General features: G+C 43.3%; 2 pseudogenes; both read left to right on the forward strand.

The window, feature by feature from the left end:
- Positions 1–1,270: 1,270 nt before the first annotated feature.
- Positions 1,271–1,997, forward strand: LOC132224696 (FUN14 domain-containing protein 1-like; annotated as a pseudogene).
- Positions 1,998–8,422: 6,425 nt separating this feature from the next.
- Positions 8,423–9,574, forward strand: LOC132225256 (serine/threonine-protein kinase pim-1-like; annotated as a pseudogene).
- Positions 9,575–9,846: the final 272 nt, after the last annotated feature.

The following is a 9,846-nucleotide window of genomic DNA, read 5'->3' on the forward strand; positions in this document are numbered from 1 at the left end:
CATTTTCACCATGAATATCAGACGATTGGAACAATGGAGTTGCCCAGACCCAAGTCGTGATAGATCTGCCGTTCACCCAGATAGCCCAGAGTGGAACCTTGGAAGGTCTGAAGTCAGGGCGGCAAATCTGGGGGAGAATATGCTGTTAGAACTGTATATATTGGAAAGAAACCCAAATATATACGGCATTCTGTAAGTCTACCACATTGAGAAAGTCTGAAGTTGTAAATCAGAGGTCATTTAAAACATAACCTCCTGCCCTAGCCGGTTTGGTTCAGTGGATAGAGTGTCGGCCTGCGGACTGAAGGGTCCCGGGTTGGATTCCAGTCAAGGGCACATGCCCAGATTGCGGGCTCCATCCCCAGTAGCGGGTGTGCAGGAGGCAGCTGGTCAATGGTTCTCCCTCATCATTGATGTTTCTCTCTCACTCTCTCTTCCTCTCTGAAATCAATAAAAATATAAAATAAAATAAAAACATAACCTCCTGCCCAGCTGGTGTGGCTCAGTGGTTAAGCATCGACCCATGAACCAAGAGGTCAGGAGTCAATTCCCGGTCAGGGCACATGCCCAGATTGCAGGCTTGATCCCCAGTGTGGGGCATGCAGGAGGCAGCCGATTGATGATGTTTCTCTCCCATCAATGTTTCTCTCTCTCTATCCCTCTCCCTTCCTCTCTCTCTCTCTAAAAAAAATTCAATAAAAACATATTTTAAAAAAACATAACCTCCACAGATGTCCAGTTTCTTAAGATATTAGAGTTGTTCCTGGATGGGGACAGAGGTCTTGTGACAGACATGCCTGCATTCACTCAAGTCCCTGGGACTGAGCAGCCTCTGTGAAGCTGGCAATAATATAGCCGGTTTGGCTCAGTGGATAGAGTGTCAGCCCACGGACTGAAAGGTCCCAGGTTCGATTCCGGTCAAGGGCACATGCCCAGGTTGTGGGCTCAATCCCCAATAAGGGGCATACAGGTGGCAGCCAATCAATGATTCTCTCTCATCACTGATGTTTCTAGCTCTCCCTCTCCCTTCCTCTCTGAAATCCATAAAAATATATTTTTAATTAATTAATAAGTAAATAGAATAGAATAGGCTTTAAAATCACTGACAGGGAACACTTGCTACCAGAAACATGATCAAGTAGTGAGAAGTAGCTCTTAAGGTACCAGATCAAAAAAGTTTGATCGTGACTAGAGATGCCAATGACATGGGACAAGAGTGGAAATTACAAGGATGGAGCATCGACCTTCAATACAGGCCGCTGGCGGTATAATGGCAATGCAGACCCCACCTCCCCAAGAATATGAAAGTGATGATGACTGTCATGAAGTGTTGGATTTAACTAAATATGCAAGAAGACACCACTGGTGGAATTGTGTTTTGGGCCACAGTCTGGACCTATGGTAGAAAAATACTCAGTAGCCACCCAGATTGTAATAGGTGGAGTGACTGGCTGGTGTGCGGGATTTTTGTTCCAGAAAGCTGGGAAACTTGCAGCAACCACAATAGGTGGTAGCTTTCTTCTCCTTCAGATTGCTTCAGATTGCTAGCCACAGTGGCTACGTGCAGATCGACCGGAGGAAAGTTGAAAAAGGTGTAAACAAAGCAAGAAGACGGATTAAGAAATGAGCAAAATCGCCGAAACCGGTTTGGCTCAGTGGATGGAGCGTTGGCCTGTGGACTGAAAGGTCCCAGGTTCGATTCCGGTCAAGGGCATGTACCTGGGTTGCGGGCATATCCCCAGTGGGAGATGTGCAGGAGGCAGCTGGTCGATGTTTCTCTCTCATCGATGTTTCTAGCTCTCTATCTCTCTCCCTTCCTCTCTGTAAAAAATCAATAAAATATATTTTAAAAAAAATAAAAATAAAAAAAAGAAATGAGCAAATAAGGCAGCATGTGAACTCAACAACATACTTGAAAGGGCAACAGACTTTGTTGACAGAACGTTGTGATATCCAGTGGATTTGTGGGAGGTTTTCTGCTAGGCCTTGCATCTTAAGGATATGAGTGTTCTGCCACAGTGGAGTCCAGAGTGACGAGAAATAACTAGCTGGACAATATCAAACTCACAACTCAGCATTTTGCCATCTGAAGTTTGGCCAACTACTATCTGCTGTAAAACAACCTATATGGTATGTGTGCAACAGTATTCTGAGCTGTCATTTATTCAAAGCAGATGTTCTTTATTGTGCTTTACAGTATAGTGCCAATAATTAAAAATGTGTATTATATCTACAACATTAGGGCTGACTTTTTTTAAAAAAAGATACTGTTTGCAATAAGCTGAAAAACTGTAATGCCCTTTTGTGGAAGGATTTAGAAATAGAATTATTAAAGATGTTAAACAGGTTTAATACCAATTTTAGATTGTTTTTCTCCGCAATTATCAGTTTAATAACTATAGTAAACAGTTTCAAGGAAGGCTCTTCTAAGGAAATATTACATGTTTAAAGCTTTTCTTCTTTCTGTTTTTGGATGTCTGTGGTTGATTATATATATATATATATATATATATATATATATATATATATCAACAATAAAGCATCAATTAAGTGACTCCCATGTTAGGATTGTTCATGAACCTAAGTTACCAAATTGTTTATTTGTTTGTTTGATTTTGAGAGCTGCCTCATAGCCCTAGAGAGAATAGCAGAATGGAAAATGGCTGCTATTCATTTGCCCAATTTATCAGTACATGTTGGTGAGAAGGAGAAAAGGCCACTACCTCAGACAGGAACAGCTATGACAGCATCCTCCCCCCAGCCCCTCCCCAGGGAAGAAAGCAGCAATGCTAGAAGGGTCAGAAGCACCAGGAGCACATCGAGTTGTCTAGGGAACTTTTGAAAAATACTGATGCCTGGGCCCTTCCCGCAGAGACTCAAGTTCAGGTGGCCTGGGCTGAGTCCTGCGCAGAGGAATTTTTAAAAATTATCCCAGGTAAATCTGATGTGCAGCTAGAGTTGAGAACCTCTGACCCAGGTTAAGGGTTTGTAATCCTAATTTACAGGCAAGATTTATTCAGCCATCTTAGACTTCTGGCAATCTTCAGAATTCTCACCAGTGAAGCTAATCTGAGGAAGAAAACAAGGTTACCATAGCTGGTCCCCAAAAGCACGATGAAATAGTAAAGCTCTCATTTCTCACATCACACAGAGCAGAAACTGGAGCGTGCCACTCCGTGACTCTAAAGCTTGGGAGAAGGAACAACAATGAGCCCAGGCTCAGCCTGGCATGGCCTCCGGGATGCCAAAAAAGTAATTAAACTCATGCCAGCAGGAGAAGGACGGAGACTGAACTGGAAATGTAGCCTCTGGGTGCCACTATTACATCCCGGGATTCTCTTTACAGAAATCTTCCAATACTTCCTTGGGAAAAGTGTGACCCGGGCTGTTTGTTATTCACAATCTTTCCTCACTGTGTTCAGTTTCTAAGGGAGAAAGATGCTTCTTAATGTGGCAGCTCTTGGGTTTTCCTTTATTGTGGAGAATCCACAGTTAATGTATAGGAGATTTTTTTTAATGTAAAGACCATAGAGATTCCACGTTGGAAAAAGAACAACAAAGGGGCTGGTAGGGAGAAGAAGCTGTATGGACCAGATAGTAGAGGGGATTTCAGAGAGCTGGAAAGTGATAGTGGGAGAGATTTTCAGAGATCTGTTGCCAGCTGTGTAAAGAGTACTGGGGAAGCAGCAGTGGGGAGAAGCAATGGTTAAGATGTTAGATAGGCATTAAAAATGCATTTCCTCTTTGGTTTTTCTCAAGAGACCAAGTAGAGCTGTAAATTACTCATCATGGATGTTGGCTGCTGACCTAGATTTCTTTGGATGGATGCCTCGCAGTAACTGGATCACATGAGGCCCTGACTTAAATTAAAAGTATTGAGAGTAGATACAACACAGAGAAAGTGAGTTAAAATTAATTATTAATATCTGGAGAAAGATTAGAGAGGCTATCACATTTATAAAGCAAGAATTGGTTGTTAAGAAACAAACTCATTTTAAGATTAAAAAAAAACTCTCTAACTGTAGAACAAGTTTTTCTGAGTGATCCTCTTAGAACACAGTGTAAAGGGGGAACAAAGGAGCTGAACACGTGAAAGTTAAGAGAACAAGGACAGAAGCATCGGCATTGATCTAATGAAAGTTCCCGAGTGGCTAAAGAGAATAGAGGGAAGGGGAATAATGAAAGAAATGAGATCAAAATGCCCCAGACGTAAAAAAAGAAAAAAGAAAAAAAGACACAGTTTTCATATTTAAAGAGTCAATCACAGGCCAAATAGGATCAGTTTACATTTTTTATCTGAATCTATTACGGTGAAATATCAGCACACCAAGAATAAAGAAAAAATCCTTAACATTTCCAAAGAGGAAAAACATATTGCCTTCAAAAGAACTAGAATAATATTATTCTCCGAATTCTCATCACTGCCTCTAAACGCTGTAAGAAAGAAAAGAATGTAGCTTCGACTATCAAGAGTGAAAACAGAATAAAGACATATTCAGACATGCAAAGAGTCAAAAAATGTACCCTCCCAAACCCTTTTCAGGAATTTGGAGAATGTGTTCCAGCGTGTTACTGTGTAAGCCTAGAAAGAGAAAGACATAATATTAAAGAAACAGCAAGTAGAACCAGGAAAATAAGAAGAAGAAATAATTTCAGGACAGCAGCTGCACAAATAACCTGGATGGATACCAAGCCAGTTGAAACAGGGGAAGGAGGCTCCCAGAGAAAACTTTTTGAGAACAAAATCCAACCCAGCAAATGCTGCATCAAAAAAATAAAAATAAAGAGCTCAAAAATGGCACGGCAGTCGTGAAATGACTGGTGAAGAACACTGTATCGATATACATATAGCGCGCACACTACTAACACTAGTAAACAACTGAAAGTTGGGATTATAAAATAGAACGCAAATTTCAAACACCTTGATGAAGTCAAATGAAGCATATAACAAAAACATGAAAGGCAGATTTTCTATATCTGGCCATAGTGGAGTAACTTGCTGCATACCAAGTCTCAGCAAGTACAACCAGAAAAACGAGGTAAGGTATTTTTTAAAATCTGTTTGAAGATATCAGAGCCAATTCAATGAGGGCTTTGAGAGCCAAGATTTAAAAAAGAGATGAGAAACACACAAAGATGAGACCAACGTTCATTTCTGGCTGCTTTTCCCTCCAAGGCATTTACTGATTCTAAAAAAGCAGCTGAAAGGCTGAGAGGCTTAGCAGAAGCGATGACTCATAGACCGAGGAGCTGAGCAGTGTTTCCAATAGTCTCAAAGGGATAGGGGGGAAATTAAAAGTTTAGGGTCCACCAAGGAAAAGAGGCTCTGATAAACACTCCATATTTTCCACTGGAATCTCAGAAGGGCCATATATTAGAAATAAGGATAAATCAGAAATGAATAAGCCCTCAAAAAGACTTACTCCCAGCTTCAAATCAGTTTAATCCCTGATTATATGAAGGAGAACTGCCTTTCTTTCAGCTGCCAGCCTAAAGCTAAAGTAAAAATATTTTCTTATTCTATAAGAAAATAACACTTTACAGAGAATCAAATTATCTCCGTAATTTTTCATACACAATGTCAAACACTCCCATCAGAAATTATTAAGAGGATTGTGGCCAAGATGGAGTAAGAGGATCAAATTTACCCTCCCACTGAAACAACCAAAAGATGAAAAAAATATCTATGAAACACTGGGTTACAAGACACTAGACATTAGGGCAACAAATGACAATAATGGGGAAAGCTGGGAGACAGACAAGGTGAGCCTTATGATCACCCCAACTACTGCCTTAGGTTTTGAGGTCACAGTGCAGGGAAGGGGAATCCAGCGATAGACTGGCAACCTCCCCGAATTGAGGAGACAGCTGAAAATCTGAGATCAAAATATCTAGATTCTAGCAGGAATGAGTTCCAGAGAGGAGAGACCTGCAAAAGAGAGGACTCCAGCTATCGGCAGAGAACACGTGAATGAGTTGTAAATGTAATTAAACTTGAGTATTTAGCAGAGAACTCAATAGGGTTATGTTACAAAATGCCCAAGGCCAGAGAAACAACCAAGTGAAGAGTTTAGAGGGAACAGTGCTAGCACTCAGAGTTTACCAGGGCCAAGAATACTGCCTGTTCCCACTAAACAGACTGGACAAACTCAAAATTCACAGGGAATTTGGCAGAGGATTCAGAAGAATCTTAGGTCAACTGTGGAGATAATTAACCCTAGACTAAACATTGTTCTGGTTCTATGTAACAGATCTGAAAAGCAGGACCTGCAAGGATCCGATTGTTTTCCAAGTAACTTAACTGTGTCACAGAATACAGCTCAAGAATGTTTATAGAAATACATTAGATAAATGGTGATGGAAAAATTTAAATGTAAAAAGAACTACAAAATTATCCATCACTTGACAAAGTACAATTCACAATGTCTGGTGTCCAATTAAAAATGACCAGGCATGCCGCCCTGGCCAGGTTGCATTGTTGCCCCATGCACCAAAAGTTTGCGGGTTGGATTCCTGGTCAGGGTACATCCCTAGGTTGTGGGTTCAATCCCCGGTTAGGGAGCAACCAATCAATGTTTCTCTCTCTCTCTCCTTACCTCTCTCTCTAAAATAAACCCCCCCCCCCACACACACACACACAACAACAACATATCCTTGGGCGAGAATTTTTTTTAAATTACTAGGCATGCAAAGAAGCAGGAATGTACAACCCAAAATGAGGGAGGTGGAATCAATCGATCAAACCAACCCCTAACTGACACACGTTAGAATGAATGGACAGGAACATTAAAAGAGTAATAAGAGTATTTCATATACTCAAAAAAGTTAAGACATGGAAGGTATTCTTTAAAAGACCCAAATTGAGCTTCAAGGAATGAAAATTACAATGTCTGAGATGAAATTATACCAAATAGGATAAATAACAGATTAATAATAGCCAAAAATTTTCCAAATATGATAAAAACTATAAACTCACAGATCCAAGAAGCTCCATGAATCCCAAGCATGAAAAACATGAGAAAAAATATATCAAGGCACATCAAAATCATATTGCTCAAAACCAGTGATCAAGAGAAAATCTTAAAAGCAGCTAGACAATAAAAAAAATCACAACAGAAAGACAGCACATTTCTCTTTGGAACAATGCAAGCAAGAAAACCGTGAAGAAACATCTTTAGAGTATTCAAAGAAATCAATCTAGAATTCTATACCAAGTGAAAATGTCTTTCAAAAATGAAGGGAAATAGAGACTTTTTCAAATTTACAAAAGCTGAAAGAAGTCATCACATGATGTGTGTTTTTACCTTAAAAAAAATTTATTTTTGAATGAAGAAAGACTCTACCTTTATTGAGAGGTATGATTAAGAATGTGTACACATCTGTAGAAGTATCCAAGGCTGTTTCTTGCTATGTGCCATTAGAGCAGCCGTGGGCAAACTATGGCCCGTTTGAAATGAATAAAACTAAAAAAACAAAAGACCGTACCCTTTTATGTAATGATGTTTGCTTTGAATTTATATTAGTTCACACAAACACTCCATCCATGCTTTTGTTCCGGCCCTCCGGTCCAGTTTAAGAACCCACTGTGGCCCTCGAGTCAAAAAGTTTGCTCACTCCTGCACTAGAGGGTAGTCTCCAACTCAGGCCTCAAGCTTCCTCTGAATAGCTTTCCGATTATACATGGTGAAATCACTCAGTTTACTAATCCCAGTCCTTCCACACCCTTCAGAAGCCCGAGTCACTCCTGCGTCATCTCTGGTTCTCCACTTTAGCACTGTTATCTGTAGCACTAAACAGCTGTTCTATATGGCTTGGGATAAAAGTCTAGTATTTTCATACATAATATAGGAATGATTTCAAATCAGGCACTCAAGATTTAAAATTATAAACTTATGAACAATAATAGATACAGAGGCAGAGCTGCCTCAAACTGATTGTCAAACTGCAGTGGGAAGGCCAGGGAGGGTTGGGGGGGGGGGGCAGGAGGGAGGGGGGTAAGAGATCAACCAAAGGACTTGTATGCATGCATATAAGCATAACCAATGGACATAAGACACTGGGGGGTAGGGGAGGCCAGGGGACTGTCAAGGGCAGGGAAAAAAAGGACACATATGTAATACCCTTTGTAATACTTTAAGCAATAAAACAATAAAAAGAAAAAAATAATGTAAAAAAAAAAAGATATGAAATACTGCAGGAATGCCAGTGCTTGAAGTGAAGATGTAATAGAAATCAGAATAACTAGGGCTCTCAGTTCTCCAGCTCTTGAAAATGCACATAGAAATGATGAGTTACCAAAAATTTTTTTAAAACTTTTTGGGCCGCGGCCGGCGAGAGGAGTTGGCGGTGGCAGCCGCAGCCTGAGCCCAGCCATAGGCGCAGCCGCCCCGGCTCCTGCGGCTCCTGAGGCAGCGGCTCCAGGCAGTCCCTGGCCCACACCCTGGAGGGTGGGATGCTCTTGTCCAAAAGCACCTCACTTGCCCACCTGCGCGCCGCGCCCTGCAACGACCTGCACGCCACCAAGCTGGCACCCGGCGAGGAGAAGGAGCCCCTGGAGCCGCAGGACCAGGTGGGCCCGCTTCTGGGCAATGGCGGCTTTGGCTCCGTCTACTCAGGTGTCCGTGTGGCCGACCACTTGCCGGTGGCCATCAAGCCCGTGGGGAAGGACCGGAGGATTTCCGACTGCGGAGGGCTGCCCAAGGGAAGCCGGGTGCCCATGGAATGGTCCTGCTGAAGAAGGTGAGCTCGGGCTTCTTGGGCATCATTGGGCTCCTGGGCTGGTTCGAGAGGCCCGACAGTTTCGTTCTGATCCTAGAGAGGCCCGAGCCGGTGCAGGACCTCTTCGACTTCATCACGGAGGTGGGGGGAGGGGGAGCGGCCTGCAGGAGGAGCTGGCCCGCAGCTGCGGGGTGCTCCCTCGCGACATCAAGGACAAGAACGTCCTCGTCGACTTCGGGTCGGGGACGTGCTCAAGGGCACCGTTTACACTGACTTTGATGGGACCCGCGTGTATGGTCCTCCAGAGTGGATCAGCTACCATCGCTACCACGGCAGGTGGGCAGCGGTCTGGTCCCTGGGGATCCTGCTGTATGACATGGTCTGTGGAGATCATTCCTTTTGAGCATGATGAGGAGATCATCAGGGGCCAGGTTTTCTTCAGGCAGAGGGTCTCTTCAGAGTGTCAGCATCTCATTGGACGGTGCTTAGCCCTGAGACCATCCGATCGGCCATCCGTTGAAGAAATCCAGAACCATCCGTGGATGCAAGATATGCTCCTGCCCCAGGAAACTGCTAAGATCCATCTCCACAGCCTGTCGCCAGGGCCCAGAAAATAGCAGCCTTTCCCTGGCAGATGGTCCAGGGAGAGGAAGCTTTTGTACCAGTGACACTTCTCACCAAGCAGCACAGTGCTTGATACAGCAACAACATTTACAACTCATTCCAGACCCCAGGCCCCTGGAGGGGCCTCAGACAGGGGAAAAGAAATTCCTCTGGGTGTCCTAGGCCTCAGTTCCTCGCAGATGCTCTCTCCTTCTCATAGGTGTGCAGCCAGCATTGCTGGACTCTGCAAAATCTGGGGTGAGGGGTGGAGTGGGGTGGGGGGTGGGGGTCAGAACCCTGTCATGGAACTGTTCCCTTCACTGAATACCCTGATGGTCAGGTTGGGGGAAAACAGGTTGGGGTGGGATAGGACTAGCACCATTTTTTAAGTTCCTGTCACCTCTTCCGAGTGCCTTCTGTGGGGACTCCGACTGTGCTGGGAGAAATACTTGATCTTGCCTCTTTTACCTGCTGCTTCCCCAAAAATCTGCCCGGGTTTGGTTTTCCCTGTTTTTCTCTCCCGCC

The sequence above is a fragment of the Myotis daubentonii genome, chromosome X (assembly GCF_963259705.1).
Source record: "Myotis daubentonii chromosome X, mMyoDau2.1, whole genome shotgun sequence".
NCBI lineage: Eukaryota > Metazoa > Chordata > Mammalia > Chiroptera > Vespertilionidae > Myotis > Myotis daubentonii.